Source organism: Paroedura picta, chromosome 9 (assembly GCF_049243985.1).
Source record: "Paroedura picta isolate Pp20150507F chromosome 9, Ppicta_v3.0, whole genome shotgun sequence".
NCBI classification, from domain to species: domain Eukaryota; kingdom Metazoa; phylum Chordata; class Lepidosauria; order Squamata; family Gekkonidae; genus Paroedura; species Paroedura picta.
This window is the reverse complement of record NC_135377.1, coordinates 63,744,953-63,768,318: the sequence shown is the minus strand read 5'-3', so window position 1 is coordinate 63,768,318 and position 23,366 is coordinate 63,744,953. Positions and strand designations below refer to the sequence as shown.

The 23,366-nt window shown below is 44.8% G+C and overlaps 1 long non-coding RNA gene and 1 pseudogene across 1 annotated transcript in view; one reads left to right on the top strand and one right to left on the bottom strand.

The window, feature by feature from the left end:
- Positions 1-1,365: 1,365 nt before the first annotated feature.
- LOC143845072 (uncharacterized) overlaps positions 1,366-23,366 on the bottom strand; it is a 36,255-nt gene continuing 14,254 nt past the window's right edge. The window contains exons 2-4 of the long non-coding RNA XR_013234273.1: positions 15,264-15,318; positions 10,805-12,544; positions 1,366-1,953 (exon numbers count right to left, since the gene is read on the bottom strand). This is a non-coding gene — a long non-coding RNA (uncharacterized LOC143845072). The remainder of the gene's footprint in view (positions 1,954-10,804; positions 12,545-15,263; positions 15,319-23,366) is intronic.
- LOC143844267 (large ribosomal subunit protein uL24 pseudogene) lies at positions 20,783-21,220 on the top strand (annotated as a pseudogene).

The following is a 23,366-nucleotide window of genomic DNA, read 5'->3' as shown; positions in this document are numbered from 1 at the left end:
TCTGACTGAGCAGTAAGATCAGGGCTCTCTCAGCCTCACCCACCTCACAGGGTATCTGTTGTGAGGAGAGGAAAGGGAAGGCAACTGTAAGGTGCTCTGAGATTCCTTCTGGTAGAGAAAAGCAGCATATAAGAACCAACTCTTTTTCGTAAGAGGAATGTAAATAAGCCCTCTGAGTAAAAGCTTAGAGTTGGATTCTCTTTTAAGAAGCAGCCAACTTCTGCCAGCACTTCCCAGCCCACCTTTGACAAAGCCAAGAAAACCTCGTAATTATACATTTTATTTGTGTATTTATGTATATATTTATTTATAATTTGATTTATATTCCACCTTTCTTGACTAGGTTGTCTCAAGGCAGTTTACAAACAATAAAACAACATATCCCATAAAACTAAATAAAAGTTAAAGCCCACAATTCCATACAACAACATTTACCATAACCAAATTCCATAGATGGCATTTTAAAAATGACAATTGCCCTCTATTCCAATCAGCTGTTTCAATTTTCTGCTGCATCTTCAAAAACCAACTTACTCATGCACAGATCTTCCATGCCAGAAATACAGTGCTCAGCATTGGGCAGGACCCCAGTTTGTAACTCTGCCCCCCCCCCAACCTCAACCAAATGCCTGGCAGAAGAGCTCCATATTACAGGCCCTGCGGAACTTTGATAGCTCTGTCAGGGCCCTTAGCTCTTCCGGGAGGTCATTCCACCAGGTCAAGTGAATGTCCCAGGGTCCCGGGACCACCAGCTGATTCATGCCTGCAGAGTGAAGAGCCCGGGGAGGGGGGCATGAGCAGATAGGTGGTCCCTCAGGTAGGTAGGACCCAAGCCGTGTATGGCCTTAAAGGTCAAAACAAGACCTTGAACTTGATCCAGAAGGAAACTAATAACCAGTGCAGTTGTTTCAGCACCAGCTGGCTATGGGCCCTCCTAGATGTCCTAGTGAGGACCCTCGCAGCCACATTCTGTACCCGTTGTAATTTCCAGGCCAGGGACATGGGTAGGCCAGTGTAGAGCGAGTTACAGAAGTCTAATCTGTAAGTGACAGTTGCATGGATCACTGTGGCCAAGTGTTCCGAGGACAGGTTGGGCGCTACTAGCCGCGCTTGGCATAGCTGGAAAAATGCCGTCCGGGCTACATTCGTGATCTGAGCCCCCATAGAAAGGGAGGGAAGTCCATGGAGAAAAGGAAAAGAGACAATTACTGACAGTTTGAAAGAGATTAAGGCCTTACTGATATTTTTATGCACCTCAGCTGAGCCATTTATTTCTCATAGCAGAGGACCCTGGACATAAAATACCGAGGAAAGGACCCCATTGATTTGAAGGCTAAAGAAGCCTTCTGTTATTCTTTTTGAGCACACTGCACCCCTCCCTCTGCATAAGACTTTAATGGGATACAGCCGCCTGGAATTAAGAAGATAATTGGCATTAATGTGCTTTCAATGAACTGCAACAGGCTCAGCAATGCCATAAAAATAAATACGTTGTTTAGAGATCTTAATAAATATAAACCAATATTTACTTGTTTTATAGGAGTTCAATTTTAAGAAAAACTACACACTAAATGAAGTGGAAGCACTGTTGTTTGTTTGTTTGTTTAAAATGCTGGATAACTCCAGCCTTTATTTTATTTAAGAGAGAGAATAACAGAAAAAAGAAAGAACAAAAGATTATAGTTCCATAACAAGTCAGTTCACCCTACTAACATATTTGCTAATACCTATACCTGTCTGGCTAAATATTAATTCATATTTAGTTAATACATATATACCTATCTGGCTAAATATTGTGAGAAATACCCCCAATGTTCTTCAAATTCTTCTGCTGGTCTTCCATTAACTAGATTAGTAAGCTTTGCCAGTTTGGTCAGTTCTCCCAACTTTTCTATACAGTCTTTTATTTTTGGTATATCTTCTTGTCTCCGTCTTCTTGCAAGCATCACCTTGCTGCAGTTGTCACATGAAAGAAAAAAAACACTCGCTTTACGAGGAAGAGCTGTTTTTTAAATACCCCCACTTTTCATTACCCAGAGGACTTCCAAAGCAGCTTACAAACACCTTTCCCTATCTCTCCCCCAACAGACACCCTGTGAGATAGGCGAGGCTGAGAGAGCTGAGAGATGGTTGGCCACCCTGATTCACCCCCAGATGTCTGGAAGCAGTTATTAGTCAGATGTCTGGAAGCAGTGATGGGCTGGCTCAAGCAGAGCTGCCTGAAACTCAGTCCTGATGAGGGACCTGGCGAGGAAGAGTGACTGCCCTGCCTGGACAGGGTGCAGCTACAAGTAGCACAGTCACCCTGGAACCTGGGCATGATCTTGGACACCTCCCTCTCCATGGAAGAACAAATCACAAGAGCAGCATGGCTAACTTTCTTTTACCTGAACCAAGCTAAGATACTAGTGTCCTACTTGTGCCCAGATCATCTAGCCACAGTGATCCAGGTGATGGTCACCTCTAGGTTGGATTTCTGTAACTCGCTCTGCTCGGACTTAGCCTTATCCCTGACCCGGAAGCTACAACTGATGGAGAACACAGCATCCAGGGTTCTCACAAGAACACCTTGGAGGGCTCACATCCAGCCCATGCTCAAACAGCTGCACTGGCTATCAGTTGAATACTGGATCAGGCTTAAGGTCTTGGTAATCACCTTCAAGGCCATACATGGTCTGAGCCATGAGTACCTGAGGACCTCCTCTCTGCCTATGACCCCTAGAGAGCGCTGCACTCTATAAATACAAATAAGCTAGTGATCCCTGGCCCCACGGAGCCTCATCTGGCCTCGACCAGAAAAAAGGCTTTTTCTGTCCTGGCAGCCACCTGGTGGAATGAGCTCCCAGAAACAATTCTGCAGGGCCTACAAAATGGAGCTCTTCCGCCAACCTTTCAGTCAAGGCCAGTGAAGCAACTCCACCTATCTAGAGCCCAGAGGCCCCTCCCACCAACAACTATGTCTTGCAGATGGAACAATTGAAATTGCAGAGCAGCAAACAATGTACAACCGCTGAGTTGTGGAGTTGAAATGTTCTAATACCAAGTTAAATATTTTATTGCTACAAATTCTACCATTTGAAATGTCGTATGGAAAATCATTGTACTGTACCATGAAAATTTGTCATAGTAAACTGCCCTGAGTTGCAGGAGAGGGGTGGTATATAAATAAAATAGAATAAAAGGTAACTCACTTGAATCTATCATTACCCACTGAGACTCCCACTGGGTTCCCATCTCAACTAGGTGGAAATCAGAAGGATAAGGAGTCAGCGTGGTGATTACAGAAATGACTTTTATGCTGCATGCTGCCCCCAAGAATGCAACAAATTGCCTAGCCACTTCTGCTATTGCAGTGCCTGAAGGTCTCACCTCCATCATGACCTGATCTTGCTGGTTTTTATGCCAGCCACACAGTGGTGTAATTTCTAATCATCCAGCAGAGGGAACAAAATACATATGGAAAAGGAGGAGGGGGGACAAAGCAATAAAAAAACCCAAACTAGGAAAATGAGAACACGGAATATCTCCAGGATGGCTAGCTCCAGTCAGGTTTGGTACTTTTAGAGAGGAAGGGAGCGAGGGAGGGATATATCCATTTTGCCGCAATGCCACACATATGTGTTCCGTGCCTGCGCTCTCCACTAAGCCCATGCCCCTCCCTCCATCTGCCCCAGCCTTGGCAAACGACAGCTCTTGTCCTTGTTGCTCCGTCACCTGACTACTAAAGTGCTTTGAGATCCATCTTGAATTTGCAGGAATCCCCCTGATTGTGTTTTCTCCCTCTTGTGAATATAATGAGCATCTCCAGAGTGGGTGTAATTTAAAATACAGATGCATTATTCAAACCACGGCAGAGGCTTGCCCAAGGATTTTTGGGAAAGTAATTGCTCTTTTCCCCCTGTGTTTCCTCATTGAGGAGTTCAGACAGGCAGAGCTGATGTGGAGTGACAGTATGCTGGGCTTCTGTTGTCTTGGAAATTTGCCATGGAAGCAGAGAGGCTCAAAGCACTCTCTCCACCAACTGGTTTTGTTTTAATGTATTTTGCAATTGTGATAGAGTGTGTATGTGTCTAATTAATGCTAAGACAAAGGGAGGGATCATCGGGGAGGGGGCTCGTTGTGGAAAAGAGCCCCACTGAAGCCATTTCTTGAAAGGCAATGAAATGCTTTGTCTCATCAGGAAGCAGGGGTCTCGCTCTGAATAGCCTTTATTTGTCCTCAGCGACTACCCAGCATGTGAAATCATCATGTTCATAATGTGATCCCTGATTGGTTGGGGGGAAAGCCCCAGCAAAGACAATAATGGTTGGCTGCGACAGAATTAACAAATAGATGAAGGTAAACAGAAACCAAAAGAGGTTGCTGTGTTTTTAGGGAAATGGTTTTGGCTTTGCCCAAAAGAAGTACAGTTGACCTCAAAAATCAAAACAGAACATTCAGTGTGACCAAATGTCCAACAGACAGACAATGATAGATGGATGGATGATATATCTTAGAATCATAGAATCATAGAGTTGGAAGGGGCCATACAGGCCATCTAGTCCAACCCCCTGCTCAACACAGGATACTAAAGCATACTAAAGCATCCAAGAAAAGTGTGCACCCAACCTTTGCTTGAAGACGGCCAGTGAGGGGAGCTCACCACCTCCTTAGGCAGCCTATTCCACTGCTGAACTACTCTGACTGTGAAGCATTTTTTCCTGATATCTAGCCTATATCGTTGTACTTGAAGTTTAAACCCATTACTGCGTGTCCTCTCCTCTGCAGCCAACAGAAACAGCATCCTGCCCTCCTCCAAGTGACAACCTTTCAAATACTTAAAGAGGGCTATCATGTCCCCTCTCAACCTCCTTTTCTCCAGGCTGAACATTCCCAAGTCCCTCAACCTATCTTCATAGGGCTTGGTCCCTTGGCCCCAGATCATCTTCGTCGCTCTCCTCTGTACCCTTTCAATTTTATCTACGTCCTTCTTGAAGTGAGGCCTCCAGAACTGCACACAGTACTCCAGGTAAATTCATCTTGAATTCATAAAGCAAAAGAATTTAAACACAGATACATGGCTAAACAGATCATTTGCTATCATTTACATTTAGGCATTGCCAGGGAGTTTTCAGCTCTCCCCCCAGGCAGGGCTGGAGAAAATCTGGACCATTTCCACATGAGGAATCTTTTCCTGGACAGCTTCTGGTTGCTGGCAGGTTTTAGAGCCCCCTCCACATAATGTTGCCTGCATCCCAGGGCTATCCAGGGGCTGGTTAGAGTTTTGCCAAGATTTGCCTTGATATAAGAAAAATCGCAAAATGTGGATTTACCACCTTTATCTCACATCCCATCAGTGAGCAACCAGAAGCAAGCCCATATGGAGGGGGAAAGGCGCAGTAGTCTGTGTTGGGTTGTCCCACCCTTGCATCCACACTCCCCTCTCCATTTCCTGCTTTGAGTATTTTTTTAATGGTGTGGTCTGTGTTTACCACAAAACTACATCGTCAAAGGTAAAATAAAATCTTATTTAAAGTGTCCACTGTCTTTTTGGGATCAGGCAGGCAAAACACAGAGCCATTTATGTTTTTTGGAGCTGGGGAATGAAAGGGGAAGGGGGGGTGATCAAGAAGCTTTCTTCTGGTCATCCACGCATGCATGCCTGTTGTTTTGAAGCCTTCCATTTACACAGAATGATTTTTTGGGCTCCAGTTTCCCATATACAGGTTCTCAAGAATCTACCCAGACATAAATAAAGTCCAAAAAAATACAAATCCAAAAAGGGGGGTAATGCTGTATCATTCTGGCATTTCTCCATAGCAATGGGGCAGTGTTTTTATTAAAGATGCATCTCTGTTGTGGCTTTACAGCATAGCTATGTGGAAGTGTCTTTCTAAAAAAATAATAATTTCAGGGCTCGGGGGAAAGAGAAAGTTTCAGACCACGAAAGAACTGCTGTGCTGTGATTGGTGGCTTGCTGTGATTGACAAGCCAAGGAGTGTAGGGGGGGGGAAGTTTTGTTTTCTCTTGCAACCTTGTCAGGGGACAAAAAGCCACCATAGGGCAAAGGGAAAACCCAGGAGGGGTCTCCCCATGAGGAGAGCTGAAAACTCCTTTATTATCTCATATTTGCAAGCAGGAGGCCACTGGCGTTTTAGCCCTCCATGCAGAAATGGTAGTAATATTACAACTCATTTCCAGACTACAGAGATCAGTTTCTCTGGCAGAAATTGGGAGGGTAGATTATATGGAATTACATCCCAACTGAGTTTTCCCCTTCCCTAGTAAATCCACAAATCTGCCAGAATTTCCTAAGCCAGAGTTGGCAAGTCTATTCCCATGGGATTTCAAGTACAGTAGATATTCTTCTCTCATAAGAAGCAAGCACACACTAGAAGTTCATGCCCAGACAACCCCCACCACCACCACCACTTCCCTTTATCCATTTCTGGAGCCTGCCATCCAGTTCTTACACTGGAGCCAACACGGTATTGGAAGGGGAGACGGTATTGGAAGAGGTCCAGCTTTCGGTCTTCTAGAACTGGATTCAATTCTCCCACAAACTTCAGTCACTTCCACTGTTCCATTTTTTTCTGAGGAATTCAAGAGTGTTCTGAGTTGCTTGCTCTCTGCATTTGGCACTCTGAAGCCATGATCTCAAGAATCCCTCCAGTACTCATAGCAAAACTGACACAGAACCTGGCTGCTGCTGGCTTCTGCTTTGATTCAGCAGTGAGTACCGCCAACTATAAGGAAACTATCATTCTTTCTCGGTTGCTCTGTGCCAGCCGCCACTGAAAGTGGGCCACCCACAAACTTGGAAAACTCACTTCTATGCAGAAGGAAAACAGGAAACAAACTGAAAAGTCTCCCAGTGAGAGGTATTCAGATCAGTAGACCCATGAAAAGTAGTACGCAAAGCTCCCATTCTGCAAAAGGCAGAAAGAATAACCTGACTCTGGGCAGGATGTGGAAAGTAGAAAGGGGACTTTCTAAAGCTGCCAACCTTAAGATCTCCTGGCATTCCAACTCATCTCCAGGCTATATAGATGAGTTCCCCTGGAGGAAATGGCAGATTTGGAGGGCAGACTCAATGGTATATCATAGTGTAGGAGAAACAGAAGTCCTAGAGTGACATTGTATCCTTACTGAGATCCCTCCCTCCCCAAATTACACTGCTCCACCCCCAAATATCCAGGAATTTCCAAACCTAGAGTTTATATCCCTACTTCTGCCCCCACTGCTCAAGTTGGGAGTTGGCTGTCCCTATAGGACTAGAGTATTTGCAGCATGGGGGCAGGGTGGGGTGGGGGGTGGAATCCTGCCTTTGCTTATTCCACACAGATCTGCCTGCACCTGAAAAATCCCCCCTTGGTAGTGCTAAATTCAGGGTTAACAATCCAGGGGTGCCTCCACACACCAGTAGAGATTGCATTATCTCTGGGCTACAGTAATCAATCACAGTTGGATGTATAGGGCTGCCAGCTCTCGGGTGAGAAAGACCTGGAGATTTGGGGGTGGAGCACAGGCAAGGCTTGGTTTGGGGGAAAGAGAGAGCTCAGTAGGAATGTGATGCCATAGGGTCCCCCTCCAAAGCAACCCTTTCCCCAACACATCTCCATGGTCCAGAGATCAGTTGTAATTCTGGGGCAACTCCAAACCTACCTGGAGATGGGCAACTTTATGTAGGGACAACCTCTGTGTGAGCGCAGCCCAACCTGGTGAGGAAAGGGTTCAACCTCTCACTTCCTTGGGGGCCTCCCACAGGACGTTCCCACCACCACCACCACCATTTCCCTACCCCAACACTCACTTTAGTGGAAGGAGAGAGGTTCACTCCCCCTGGTGGGACCTGAGGACCCCCTGGAATTATAGCTCATCTCCAGACTGAAGAGATCAATTCCCCTGGAGAAAATGGTGATTTGGAAGAAGGCCTCTATGGCAGCATGCCCTGATGAGTTCCTGCCTTTCCCCAAACCCTGCCACCCCCAAGATCCAGCCCCACATCTCCAGCTCTTTCTCAAACCAAAGCGGAGAAGCTAACTCTGGGCCTCTCTCCAGGGAGTGTGAGATGGGGATGGGGTTATCCTTAGGAGTCCTGCTCCAAGGCACATGACTCTGATTCCGCGGCTCAAACCAGCATGAGGCACGTACACTCCCCAGAAGAAGAAGACTTGGTTTTTATACTCCATTTTTCATTCTCTGAAGGAGTCTCAAAGGGACTTACAATTGCCTTCCCTTGCTCTCCCCACAACAGACACCCTATGAAGTAGGTGGGGCTGAAAGAGGTCTGACAGGATTGCTCTATGAAAACAGCTCTATCAGGACTGTGACTAGTCCAAGGTCACCCAGTTGGCTGCATGTGGAAGAGCAAGAAATCAAACCCAGCTCATCAGATTAGAAGCCACCACTCTTAACCACACCACCAGGCTGTCTCTTACAGGAGCAATCAATGGAAAACTTAAATATATTTCCTCATAACACCTCTCACGCTGCCAGTTGTGTGCTATGCAAATGCCAGATGCTCAGGATTTCTGTTCCTTGAGAAGTACCACTAGAAGTGCCAAAGTGCTGAGGCAGAGACCCTGAAGTGTCAGAACAAGGCCCCCCGCAGCTACCTGTGTATCCGTCTCTGCCATGACAGACTTGCGTTGTCAGCTCCGCCATTTTCTGCTCTGCTGACTTGTGCTCCTATTATTAGATATCTTTTTCACTAAGTGTCCTCTCGGAGAGAAATATTGATGGGCTATTTATCTCCCTGAGGTATATTGTATGTCTTGTTATGCACATGGACACTTGACTAAGTTCACAGATTCAGCAGAACTGTGTAATTAAACTCAATGTTAAGCATTTGTCCTTTTCCAATGCTTAGAACCTTTGCTAGCCTGGCATGAGAAGGACCCCTTGCTGAGTTACTGTTGCCTCTGAGTAAACTGTACTTATTCTACAAAGTGCCCCACCAGTTTTTCTCTGGCTGGTTTGTTGGGCTGGTGTTTGAACTCCTCCAGTTCAGTGCACTTTGCTGTCCTAAGAGGCAGGACGTCACTTCAAAGAAGGAACAAGGGATCCATAATGGTAAAATGTCAGAAGAGAAACCAAATGCCTTGGCTGTTGCCTTAACTACTTGCTTCTGGTCTCTGGATCTAAGAAGGGATTTCATGACTATTCGGGTTCAATTTGAAAGATTCCAGACCCCCATTGGGGCACCCCCATTTGGGGGGTTTAAGAAAGTGGTGGAATCCCCCCCCCCAGCCCAAAACTTGTAGAGGAGTGTTAGTGGCTTTACCAGAGACACTGCCCATCACCACAGGCCACTCCCCCCTAAACACATGGAGTCAGCATTTAACAACTAGCACCCACCCACTGGAAACTTGCAGAGCTGGAGTTTCACAAGTCATTGTGTTACTCCCACCTGAAATTTGGAGGGCAGGCTGTGGGGGAGCAGATAGGTGCAATGGCAGCACGTGGAGTCTGGGGCAGAGCTGCAAATGCTGACTCCATGAGTTTTGGATGGGGGGGGAGTGGATATTCAAAACAATAGCAGGTGGTATCTGGGGCCACAAATGCCAGCACTATGAGTTGTTTTTTTTTGGGGGGGGGAGCAAGTATGTACAACGGGAGCAGATGGTGTCTGGGGCAGAGCGACAATATCAGCTCTGCAAGTTTCCGAGGGGGAGTGGCTGCATGGCATGCTGCTCACTCTGGTTTGTGGGCAAAACTCTACGAGAGAGTTTTTCCCCAAACCGGAGCATTGCCTCTGATGTGCTGACATTATTTCTGTGTGACCTCAGCGTGTCGGGGAGCTCCCAACCATGTCCCCCCAATCCACCCCCCCACCGCCAGCCCACCTCCACCTGGCAACCCTATTAATTTTGAAAGTTTGTAGTGTCTAAACTAAGCAGGGGTGGCCAAACTGTGGTTCTCCAAATGCACTGGCAGGAGCTCTTGGGAATTGTAGTCCGTGGGCATCTGGAGAGCCACAGTTTGGCCACGCCAGGTCAAAAGCCTCATGATGAAAATGCAGACATGAGTTTCCTAATCATGTTAATCAAAATTCTGTTTAAAAAAATGAAATAAATAACTTCCCCCGCCCCTTGATTGGGGGGTTAAAAGTCGCTCCCTTCCCCCTTGAAGCTGCAGCTTCTGATTGCATTCCATTTGTTTTGTTGCTGGCACAAAATGGTTGGCTAAAGTTTCCCAGTGGGTGATAATCATCTACCAGGAGAGTTTGGAGAAAGTGGCCCTTTCCTTGCTCAGGGGAAGGGGATATGCCTGTGAGAAAAGCAGCAGGTTTAATATGGAAGAAACAGTAGAGGAGGTAACAGAGATTAGTGAGAATTCTTCATTCCATTGAATCTTTGCAAATAAAACTATTACGAAAACGTCTTAAGACTCACTGCCTCTTCCAACAAGCCTCAAAAGTCCTGCCCCCCCAGAGCCTCAAAGACATAACATACTTTTAAAAATAAGAACTGACCTTCTTGGAGCAAAGCACGAGCTGGGATGACTCAGTGTTCGGGGTAATAAGAGCAATTGAATGAGAGCAACAGCAAGCAAAAGGAGAAGTTTAGCAGTTGTAAAATAGACCCCAAAGTAGCGTAAAACATAAATTAGGTGGTTATCAAAGAGTTATAAGAGCAATAATGGAATTTTGGAAATTTTCAAAAGAAGTTACATTGGGAAAATATGTGCTCCACTATCATAACATAACATTTCAAAGAATTAAAATTTACAGTTTCATGCATCCCTTGATCTTAAGAGACTGGCTGGCTTTAATTTATTAGTTTTTGCTTTGTATGGAGAAGGCCTCAGGTTCAATCCCCACCTTAAAGGATTAGGAAGTAGATGATTTCAGTCCTGGCCCCAACCTGGTGGAACAAATTCCTGGAAGAGCTGTGGGCCCTCTCAGAGCTGGTTCAGTTTCAAAGGGCCTGCAAGACAGAGCACTTCTGCCCAGCATTTGGTTGAAGCCAGTGAGTATCATGACAACCTGAAATAAAACATCCATCAGCTCCTTCTATGTGGATTCATCCACCACCTCCAAAACCAAAATCTGAAAACCGTAATGTCTGCTGGCAAATCAGTCGGTATATTCGATTATAAAAGTTTTAATGGTTTTACGTTTTAATGTCTTAATTTAGACTATTTCCACATGGAGGAGCAAAACATGAGTGGCTTCCTGCTTGCAAATGCGGGATGTTAAATCTCGCATTTGCAGCCCTCCTCACGGGGAGACCCCTCCTGCATTTCCCTCTGCCTCATTGTCCTGGCTTTTTGCCTCCTGACAAGGCTGCAAGGGAAAACAAGCCGAACTTCTCCCTCCACTCCTTGGCTTGTCAATCACAGCAAGCCACCAATCACAGCACAGCACTTCTCTTGTGGACTGGGAGGGTTGGAGGGTTTGGGGGGGGTTAACCTCAAAAAAAGGTTAAATAAAAGAAATAATACAAAAAACAACTCATTGGATCAATGAAAACTTATCAACAATGGTACGAGACAGAAAAAGTTTAAAAATTCAAGAAAAAGTGAGAACGAACAAATTGAGAAGTTCCACAAAGTGCACTGAAATGCATTATAACCCTCCCCCTTTTAAAATCCTGTACACAGGCCTGGTGGGGTGTAACGTTTTCTCCACGAGAACTGTAGTCTGGAAATGATTTGCAATTTCTGGGGGTCCCCAGATCCCACCTGAAGGCCTGTATCCTTATTCACAGCTTATTATCTTCAACTGGGCCTGTGGGCAGAGAACCGTCTTTTAAATAATTTATGGTGCAGTGCCTAGTAATTTCTGACACTATAAATAAAACATGATGGTGATAAATAACCAGTCGCTGTGTTGGGATTGCTACAGAATATGCCCAGTGATCTTTGGTCTAGTGACTGGGGGTGGGAGTGGAGAACAAGGCAGCCCAGTTTCACCATGTGCTCAACTGCAGAGGATTTGAAAAGTTGAGAGAAAAACACCACTGTTTTCACAATAGGGAGCGCCGGATAATTGCTTCCCGACAGGGGGTCCCATTTGCATAGGGCCCTACTCTGCTGTTTTCTCCGCACAATTCAGTCCCGCTCTTTTGGATCAGCGCTACTAAAAACACACAGCAATAATACTAACAGTAGGGCATTATGGTATTTAAATGAGACAAAGAAGGAAACAATCAGGATATGCAATACAGAGGGGGGCTGGGGAGGAAGTAAACAATAGCAGTATGCTGAAATGTTCCAAGCAACTATCTGGAATAATATGGGGGGGGGGGGACGGGACGACCGCAACGGGACACAAGAATAACCCTGCTGTAAGCAGTAATTGGGTTTTCAGAAGCTGCCTGTGCACAATGAGAAGGCCTGCTAAATCTGAGCAAGTATTGTGCCTGTGCCTTTCCAATAAATTGCAAAGGGAAGCCTGAGGAATGACGCTTCCATGTCCTTGCTGAGAAAAGATGGTCCACATTGATAAGAGCACCGCCTCCCCCCAGTTGTTGGCCTTTTGGACAACAGCGAATGGCTGAAAGGATACAAAGGAGAACAGTCCAGGGAGCCAAAAGGAAGCAGTTCTTTCCAGCTGCACCTGAAGCAGAAAGAAAAGGAAAAAAATAGCTGAAAGGTGCGGCTGCCTGTTGTGATGGGAAGATGAGACTCAGATTAAGTTCTGGCAGGAGGCATTTGAAAAAACTGAAGCTTGTGTAACAACAGCTGCAGAGGTATGTGACTCCAGCTCTGCTGAAGCAGATCCCCTTGCTGCCCTTTTCCGCTTCTTGCTGTCTTATACGGCATCTCAAAAAACAACTAGAGCATCATACTTCTAGGCAGAGGGATAGGGTCTGTCTCAGTGGTACTGCTTAGTGTGTGGGAGGTCCTGAGTTTCTTCCTTGGCATCTCCGTCCGAAAGATCTCAGCATAAGGAAGTAAAAGAACTCCTGCTGGATCAGACCACCAGTGGTCCCTCTCTGCTAGCGTCCTTTCTCACATAGTGACCAGCCATTTTCCCTAAGAGGACAACATACTGGGGAAAGAGAATGAGACTGTTCCATGATGTTACCTCCTATCACTGATTTTCAGCATCTTAGTGCCTGTGCATGAGAAGGTTTTGCTTGGTCACCATAGTCATCAATGGGCTTAGCTTCCATTAATTTGTTTCATCCACCCTTAAAGCAAGGTATGCTATGTCCACTGGGAGAGAATGCCACAGTTTAATTGCTCTTTAAGAGAAGAAATCCTCTTTTTGTGTCTCAACTTTTTTGCTAAACTGAAGAACTCCAGGCTTTTTATCCCAGGGTCCTCAGTTTTGGAGGGTGGCAATTGTTGGAATTTCAAAATAGGGTAGTCATAGAGATGCCAGTCCCCAGGTAGGACCTAGGATTACCTGGAATGATAGCTCATCCCCAGGTGAAAGTTCTTAGAGAAAAAGGCTGCTTCAGAGGGTGGACTCTATAGGGTTATACTCCACTGTGATCTCTTCCCGCCCCACATCCCACCCACTCCCAGTTCCACTCTCAAAGACTCCAGGTATTCCCCAACCAAGAGTTGGCAACCCTAGGTGGTCACACAAGCACAAAACGTCTGCTACGAGGCATTACATTAGTGTATACCAACCTAGGCCCCTCTTGTTCACAGTACATCCCCGCCCCACTTCCAACTGGCTGCAAGGGGTACCTGGCAACCTGAGCAGATGGAGCTAACCCCGTATGTCAGGGAGTGAGGTCATACAGAACTCTCATTAGCCCATCGGGCCACCGAAACCGCAGTGCTGTGGAGCATAAAGCTCCGCAGTTTACTGTGAGGACCATAGGGAACATATTGTAGTGCCAGATCCACTCTGGTGCTAAAATTTATCCTCGTTGGGGACACATTTCAGCAGGACACCTGGTGCTACCAAAGCAACCTAAAAATCTGCACAATCCATGCAATCTGCAACGGACAGTTCAAAGCACTGCTGAGCATAAGGCCCCACCGGGCCCGGCCCACTTTCTGCAAACACTTGGCAGGAACCAGGAAAGTGCAGTGAGTACAATGTGAGGGAATCTCTGCTTTAGCACTTCCTCATAGGAAGAAAGATGTTGAAGAAGACCGTTCTCTGCCCACAGTTCTGCTAGTTAAGAATCAGCAACACTGACCTGTGTGGACTAATTTGATGTAAGACATTAGCCAAAAAGTGAAATAGCTTCTGGAGGGGGAGCACAAGAAGAGCTGAGGGTGTTGGAATATGCAAGATCTGTAGGGTGCATGATTCAAGAGCATATGAGGAATATCCTACAGGGGGCATTGGAGGAGATGTGTATTTAGCATAGCTAGAACAGGAACTTCCTGAAATTTTTCAAATAGTCTCCTCCAGTGTCCTGACTGACACAACTGGAGACTTCCTGGTCCTTTGAGCACAATTCCTCCCTGCTTGCCTCCACAATAGACACAGTGAAGTCATCAGAACAGTTAGACAGTTAGGTCTCCTTCTCCTTTTTCTGTACAAAGTTTGCTTCTCTTATAAATAAAAGTATTTTATTCTTTTAAGCAGCTTCATACTTCGCCCTGTTTGTATAGTTAAACACTGCCACCAGAGGAATGGGAGGGGCTACAAGGCTAGGACTATGTGTGACACAGATTCTAAGCATACAAGCAAGGCAACCCCAGAAGCAGAAGTCTTGTAAAAGTGTCATCCAGCGTTGCAATTTCAAGTCAAGTAGGGGAGGGGCTGTGGCTCAATGGTAGAGTGTCTGCTTTGTATGCAGAAGGAAGGTCCCAGGTTAAATCTACAGCCTCTCTACTGAGATCCCTCCCCTCCCCTTCCTTGGCCCCATCCCGAAAATATCCAGGTAGTTCCCCATACAGAGCTCACAACCCAAGTTGTGGATCAGGCTGCCAAACAAACGAACACATTCACAAGTGACCCAACAAACAAACATCTCAGATGCACAAAGGTATTAGGGGGTTGGGGTTGATTTGGTTTTTGTCTGTTTTTTTGCCTAGGCAAGCCCTCTATTCTCTGCTCCCCTGTTTCCATTTGTCATAGAAACTCCTCCCACTTAAAAGTACAGTGAGGACCAGATGGCTTTGAGCAAAATAAGAAATGAAAGGCAAAATGCTTCCATTATAAGGCAAACCCTTTTCTTTAAGCCATCAGAGCAACTGTCTTGAATGCAGCAATGTTTGATGTCGGCTTTATAGTCACACATTCCCTTTTTTCCAGAGGCCTTGCAATTCTTTGCACCCTAGACCATCAGCTCCATGTGCAAAAGTCTTGTAGAAACTGCTGATTTCCCCCCCCCCTTTTTTTTTAACCTCTTCTGCATCACCTCTTCGCAGTTGCTCTGCTCTCACACTTCAATAAGACTTTGCTCTTCAGATCCTCTGTAAAGAAAAGGAAAGGAAAAAATGAGCTGGGATTTTATGCCCCACTTTTCACTACCCAAAGAAGTCCCAAAGCAGCTTACAAACACCTTTCTCATCCTCTCCCCACAACAGACATCCTGTGAGGTAGGTAGGATGAGAAAGCTCTAACAGAACTGCTCTGCAAGAACAGCTCTTAGAGAACTATGACTAGCCCAAGGTCACCCAGCTGGCTACATGTGAGAAGTGGGGAATCAGGTTCTCCAGATTAGAGTTCATCATTTTTTTAACCACTGCCTGTAGAAGGGAAGGGGGAAGGGAAGGAGAAGGCCACCCTCCACTATGAGATTCTACTTTTGGGCAAAGGGCACTATTTTGAAAGCAGTGACTCTCCTTAGGGCTGAGATCATGTTAAGGGCAACAGTTTGAAATACGTTTGTAAAGAACCACATTCTCTCTCCCTGCTCAGTATTGCTCTGCTGCTGAAGCCCAAGTTATCAGATGTGTAATTAAATCTATGTGCTCAAACAGAGAAATGCTACTTATAGCCCACCAGAGAGAGAGTCTATGTTTTCCAATGTTTGTCATGCATTGATACTTTGGATATTACAGGATGCTGCAGATTAAAAATGGGGAGGGGGGCTGTATTAATAAAACAAGGCAGCAATTTTAATCTAAGAGGCTTCCAAATGAAAATGGTCTGTTTGCAATCAAGACAGTGCAACAGCTATATTATTAATAGTAATTATAGATAATTATAATATTGAAATGGACAACAGCGTGAGATGTATTATGAATACGCTACAGGAACTGAGCCAAACGTTTTTTATGCATCCCAATTAAAAACTGTTTTCTGTAAAGCTTGCCAGAATATCTCCGGGGAGTGAGGCAGGATGGAAGCTGACATAGCCTTCCCCCTTTATGCAACTTCAGAGTAAAAGACTGTTTAGCAGTCTAAGCCTGCAATGCTTTGTGTCTCCTTTAAAAAATTAATCCTAGGCAGACAGCTCCAGCCCCCATATTCCTTCCATTAAGGCAGCCTTTCTCAACTTTTTTACCATTGGGAAACCCCTGGAACATTCTTCAGGCACTGAGAAACCCCAGAAGTGACACAATTGTGCAGAATATGGCTGGGAAGCAGAGCTGTGCACGTGCCCACCTGGGGCCCCTCCCCTTCCCACCCCCTCCAGGCCCACCATTGGCCATTGGGGGACACAAGTCAAAATAACCATATCACCTGATGAATGTTTAATAAAATTTAAAGTATTTTAAAAATTGCCACCCATTCAAGAAACACTTCCAGGGCCATCAACAACCCCCAGGGTTTTCCAAAACTCTGGTTAAGAAAGCCTGCATTAAGGAAATGTATGAGTTTTCCAGACAAGATGCATTCAGAGGTGATTTGCCATTGTCTGACTCTGGGTCGTGACCCAGGTCTTCCTTGGTAATCTCCCATTCAAGAAGAAGAAGAAGAAGAAGAAGAAGAAGAAGAGTTGGTTCTTATATGCCGCTTTTCTCTACCCAAAGGAGGCTCAAAGCGGCTTACAGTCGCCTTCCCTTTCCTCTCCCCACAACAGACACCCTGTGAGGTGGGTGAGGCTGAGAGAGCCCTGATATCACTGCCCGGTCAGAACAGCTTTATCAGTGCTGTGGTGAGCCCAAGGTCAGCCAGCTGGCTGCATGTGGGGGAGTGCAGAATCGAACCCGGCTCGCCAGATTAGAAGTCCCCACTCCTAACCACTACAACAAACTGGCTCTCAGAGCCAGTTACCCACAGGGGCTTACCCTGTTTAACTTCTGCGATCTGATGAGACCAGTCTAACCTGAGACATCCAGGTCAGGACTGCACTTTGTTCACATCATGCAGGTTTGCCAATGTATGTGTGTATTTTGCTTTGAGTATATGTAATTCTGCTATGGCCTTCCATGAGATGTACCTGTGCTTAGCCTCTGGGCTTCCACAGAAAAACTTTACAGGGGGTAGCCGAGGGAGGGATTCATTGGAACCTGGGGCTAAGACTGTTTTAAAGACTGCTTATTGCCATCCAGCATTTGTAACACCTAGAAATTGTTGGAAAAGGCAATGTGTCTGGAGTACAAAGGAAAAAGAGAAGACACTCCAGGACTGATTATACATGGCAGTGGGCATGTCCCGCCTCTTCCTGTGTAAGCACAGGGGACAAAATCCTCCGGTGCACACAGTCCACAGAACCTATATATGTCTCTCCTCTTTCAAATATATTAACTCCTAAATGAACCTTTATCTTCTCTTTAATCAGGTTGTGCACCATTGCTGTGTTAATTACTTTGCCAACAGGGGTTAGGGTGGCCCAGATTAAGCACCTCTCTGATTAAAGGTAGAAATATTGCTGAAAGCTCTTGGCATGATCAGGCAAGAATAAAGTAACAAAGATGGCAACCTCCTTTGGTAAATATAATGGTCATTTGATAGATAGGCTCACAGAGAACAATTATCTAATTTGAAGAGAACAAATGAAGACTCATCTTCTGGAAACAGGCTTATGGGACATTATCTAGGATGCCTGACCAGGAGATGATGACCTGGCGAAGCAGAAAACCTGGGCCACCAACAATGAAAAGCCAAACGGGGCCATAATTAAGGCTTTAACTGACAGAAATATCTTAAGAATCATTCAGATGCCAACAGCCAAAATTAAGTGATGTGACCTGGAAAGGCTGCATATGAATTCTTTGGTAAAGAGCCAGATTTATCTACAAAATAAACTTTTCAGTCCTAAAATGAAAGAGGGAGGTAATTTTCACCATCATCTGAATGAAATGCTTGGATTGGCTGAGCAACTGAGGAATTCAGAAAAGGAAATTAATACGCCAGCCAGAGTCATGAAAATGCAGGGTCTCAGATTGAATCTAAGAGTAATTTGTCCCTCACAGAACTTATAAATAAGTTTGAGGAAACATACACCCAGAGACACTTTGAAAAGACTGACAAAGAATTTTAATCAAATGCTGATCAGATGGCTACGCAGCAACATTCCGTGTACTCCAGCCCAAGAGGTGGACGGCTACTGGGATGGGAGGGGGGGATTATGCTGCCAATCTTGTTTTATTTTATTCTAGCCCATGTTTGTCTGTTCTGTCATTGGGGTGGGGGTTTTATGATGTCTTATGGAGATTTTATATATTGTATCCCACCATGAATCTCTGAAGAGTGGCGGGCTAAAAATCTAAATAAAAAACAAACAAACAAATAAGGAGGGATTGTCAGGAAATGGTGAGGAAGTTCCAATCAGATTTAAGTGGCAGCCATTAAATAAATGTTTTTATTATGAACTAAAATGTTGATTTTATTAACTTAAGCAGATTGTGAGTTGTGTGGGCAGAAATGGATGTGTCGGTGTTTTTCTCTTGTGGCCCTTCCTTGCATACTCAGGGAATTGCTGATCACCACGAATTTAGAACATCAGAATTTATGTTCTCTTGAGACTTGTCTTCAGAAAGCAAACTTTACTAAACATTGTGATTGCAAGAATTGTTCCTGGCTATGGAACAGATGGTTGGGACACAGAGACAATTGTGCAGTTACCAAACTTGAAAGCCAGCATTTAACTAAAGGCATGCAGATGAGCAAATGTGCTAAAATTGAATGCTGTATAAGGCTTAGGTCTAGAGGAATATATGTACAGTGAGTGATATGGATTTAAACACAGCACTATGTGATAAACATAATTAAACACAGCACTATGTGGTATTGAATTAAAGAGCATTGTTCTTGATTAATGTGGTACAACTAGGTTGCTAATCTTTCAGTATATTGTTAGTTTTTCAGTATCTGAAGAAGTGGAATGAAACAAATTCATTACTGCTATACTTGTCATCATACTATATATATTGATAAATTAAATCATTAATTTACAGAGAAGTGTATTTGAATAAGAAGCTTATCTGAAGATGTACTTCAATCAATTTTGAGATTATTCTTGAGAATACTTTAGTTTACAACCTGTTCCATACACAGTTTTGTATCTTGTATTCCCCCCCTTCTCAAAAGTGCCCTACTCAGTCTTACCCCCTCGCTCAGCTCGATATGTAGATAGGATATGTCTCTCCTCTTTCCTACCAAGTATGCTAATTCCGAAATAAACCTTTATCTCTTTTTTAATCAGGTTGTGCATGTTGCTGTGTTAATTACTCTGCGAACAGAAAGTACCATCCAAATTAACCCTGCCAAAGCAATGTAATTTTAGGCTTCAGGAAACTATAGCATTCTACAGAATTCAAAGGCACTACCTTTTTTCTGTATTTTTTAAATTCCAAACACTGAGAATATTTCTTTTGAAGCATGATAACAAGAAAGGACAGCAGTCAAAATCTGTCTCTTTTTCTCTAAGGAGAGAACCCCCTGCTATTTCCATTTCCTTTCTGACTAAATTAGGTAAGATTAAAGAGATATAATGGCTTGAAGGCCAAGAGCAAAATTTACAGGGTGAAAATTTTGAACTGAAACGGTAATTTGCTGCAGACAGATTGTTCAAAAAGAAAAATCCCCATCAAAATATCATAATATTCTCATTAAGTGCTGCTTTCAAAGTATTTAGATATATTCGCCACACATAATAGATTTTATGGGACGTAGTTGGACTCTTTATTTGGTTTTCCTCCTTCCCCACCCCAGCTTTGTATAGTAATACAATTAAAACTCTGAGGATTCTGCAGTTCCAATATCCCAGAAATTTCTAGTTGATTTGCATTTTGATGCCCTAAGAACTGCGTCTTTCAAATATCCAGATTGTCGCTATTATTGTCATCCTAATAAGTATGACGTCCCAGGAGTGAAACGAGGGCTAAAGGTTGGGCAGGATTTTTGGGAGGCAGAGTTCTGCCCCCCCTGTATGTTATCCTCACAAATACTCTGTGAGGTTGGTTAAGCTAAGAGGCAGTGAATGTCCAAAGTCACCCAGCAGGTTTCGTGGGGAAGAGAGCATAAGAATCTGGGTTTCTGGAGTCCTCAACTGACATGCTGAAAATAACCATTCTATCATTAGGCTGTCTCATACTGCATAATCAGTTGCAGCCCCAACAGAACCAGGTGGGTGGCCATGTTGTTCTGAAGCAACAGAACAAATTTAGAGTCCAGTGTCACCAACAAAGCTCTTTCTGGACAGCCACTGTGAGAGAAGAGCTGGGATTTTTAAGCCTTGCTTTTCACTACCCGAACGAGTTCCAAAGTGGCTTACAAACAAACATCTTTCCCTTCCTCTCTCCCCACAATTTGTTATTATGCCATTAAAGGCCTTTGAAATTTGAACAGACACCTGTCAGGTAGGTGGGACTGAGAGATCTCTACAAGAATTGTTCTGCGAGAACAGCCCTACGAGAACTGTGCCGGGCCCATGATCACCCAGCTGGCTGCATGTGAAGGAGTGGGAAATCAAACCCTGTTCTCCAGATTAGAATCTGATGCTCTTAACCACAACATCATGCTGGTGAGGCAACAGCAGTCAAAATGACTTTGAATCCATTTGTGACCTCAGACCACAGCAAGAACCGCAAATGACACTTTAACACATCGCCTTGCATTCACAGGAAGCTCTTGTCTTTCCCCCATTCCAGGGAATTGAAGCAAAAATACCATGTTCGTTCTATGCCAATCCAAAATGATGATGAAGTTCAGGACATCCAGAGCCATAGCAAAGGGCAGCAGATCAGCAAGGTGGTTCAGATCTACAGAAAGAAGTACGTCATCTACGTGGAGTGTGTACAGTATGAGGAAGCCAACGGCACAACTGTTCATGCGGATACCCACCCTAGCAAAGAGTCCATCACAAGACTAAAGCTGGTTAAGGATTGTAAAAATATCTTGGAACATAAAGCAAGGTCTCACCAAGCTGTAAAGGAGAAGGGAAAGTACAAGGAAGAAACATTCGAAAAGATGCAAGACTAAAATAGACTCCTGGGTGGATTTTCATTAAAATTCCATTGAAATGGGGAGTGGGGGAAAGATCAACAAAGTTTAATCCTGGGTATAGGCTTTTGCATACGTTTACATCGGATACATCAAAACATTTTCCCACAAGCCTCAAAAGTAGGTGGGAGGGATTAGTTGCCGGTAAGGGCTAGTTAGAGTCAAGATGCATAAGTATCTGAATGAAAAATATAGCTGAGATTGGATTACAGCAATTGGTAGACTGGGGAATGGCAGCAAATTAGCATACAAATAGAAGAGTGAACAAGCAGATGAAAAAATATAAGTTTAGGTCCAGTCACAACAAGGTTCAATGCTGGGTATAAGTGAGAACTGAGACTAAGCATGTGTAGATGCCAACCTGGTGGAATGAGTGGCCAATGGCCAATGGAGATGCGGGCCCTGAGGGAGCTATCAAAGTTCTGTATAGCCTGCAGTTCAGCAGTCTTCTACCAGACCTATGGTTGACACCATGGCAACCTACTATCCAGTTGGTTCTCTCTTTCTACTTTTCCACTTTCCACTTTTTCTCCCCCTACTTTTTCCATGCAGTGTTCTTCCCCTCTCCAAAGGGACCCCCAATGAATGACCAGCCTGATGGTGGCGAGAGATGGACAAGGGTGTGGATGGAGGGTAGCTACTGTTGCTCAGGATTTTATGACGGTTTTGTTGATGTTTCGATGAGTTCTGTCACCTGGAGGTCAATTGTAAAAGTGGGTATCATAGCTGGAGAAACAAATACATCTGTGCAGTTGTTTCAAGTGGACAGCCATGATGGTCTGGAGCAGTAGAAGACTTTGAGTCCAGTGGCACCTTTAAGACCAACAGAGTTTTACGTCTGAGGAAGTATACGTTCATATTTATGCAGTAGAATTTGTTCCTATTCATGTCCTACAGGAGCAAATTTTAAAAAGAAATGTGTTTCTCCTATTCCTGTAGCTTGTTATCAAAATGTACTCATGTCAAGTAATGTGTTGTCAACATCAGTGTTGTCGATTTTCCATAAGCCAGCCAACCAATAAACATGAGCATCATGCTGACCACGCAATTTAGTGTTGCTAGTTTCATAGGCAAAGAGGGACCGTTTGGCCTACTTGTTCCGGCTGCCAAGTGGCTAAATTGAATAGACAGCCCCTGACAAGTGCACCGTGAGCCTGGTGCCCCAGGGATGCCTGCCTCTAAATCCTCCATGAGGGACCAGAGCATAATGCAAAACAGAGACACTCACATATACTAGCTGGGAAATATTTATCCCCTCCTCCCTTGCAAGCCAGGTGGCTCCTATTCTTGCGAAAGCTTTCAAAAGCAAGCCCAAAAGATTATTTCTTCTTTGAATTTGGCATTCCTTTTGCTTTAACCTGGCTCCCACTGTCCTGGGAACGCCAACAGCATCACGCCGGCAGAGTTAGCCAGAGCAATAAGAGACTGATGATGCCCTCTCGAGTTGACAGGGCTGCTTGCCATTCCAAAACTACCACAGAAGGAAGAGGAGAAGGCAGCAGCTCATATGGTATTCAGGGCACAGTGCAGGTAAGAAATTATGCGCACGATGCTCCACCGCTTCCCTCGAGCTCTGTGCAGCGGGGGCTCGGTTGAAGCCAGCCGTGCCTGATGGGTGATTTAGGAAGGTTGTAAGGGGAGTGAATGAGCACTGCAATTCTCTCTTTGGGCCGATTAGAATTCCGAGCGCCTGCACAAAGCTGAACTCCTCAGGCAAGAGCCAATCAGAAAGGCCGCTTCTTACTCTGGTTGCTGGGGAGCCCTAGCCATTCAAAGGCTGAATCATTTGGACCAGAAGAAGAAAAAGAAACAGCAGGTTTCTCGCTGGCACAAAATAGGTTAGACTGCAGCGTTTTTTCTCCTTCGTCCCAGACTTTCGACGCGGCTCCCCACAGTCGGAAGATGGGCTTGTGTCGGGAGAGGAAGGGGAATGAAAAGACTCAAAGAACAGAGAAGGAAACTTGCTTTTGATGTTGTTTGAAAGAATGGGGAAGCGGGACCATCAGTAAAATGATCAGATGATATGCAGAAAGAGAAGGGAAGCCAAAGGGGACGGTATGGGGGAAATCTCACAGATGATTGCGGAACGTTACTTGAAAACTTCACCAGTTTCTCTCAGCACACC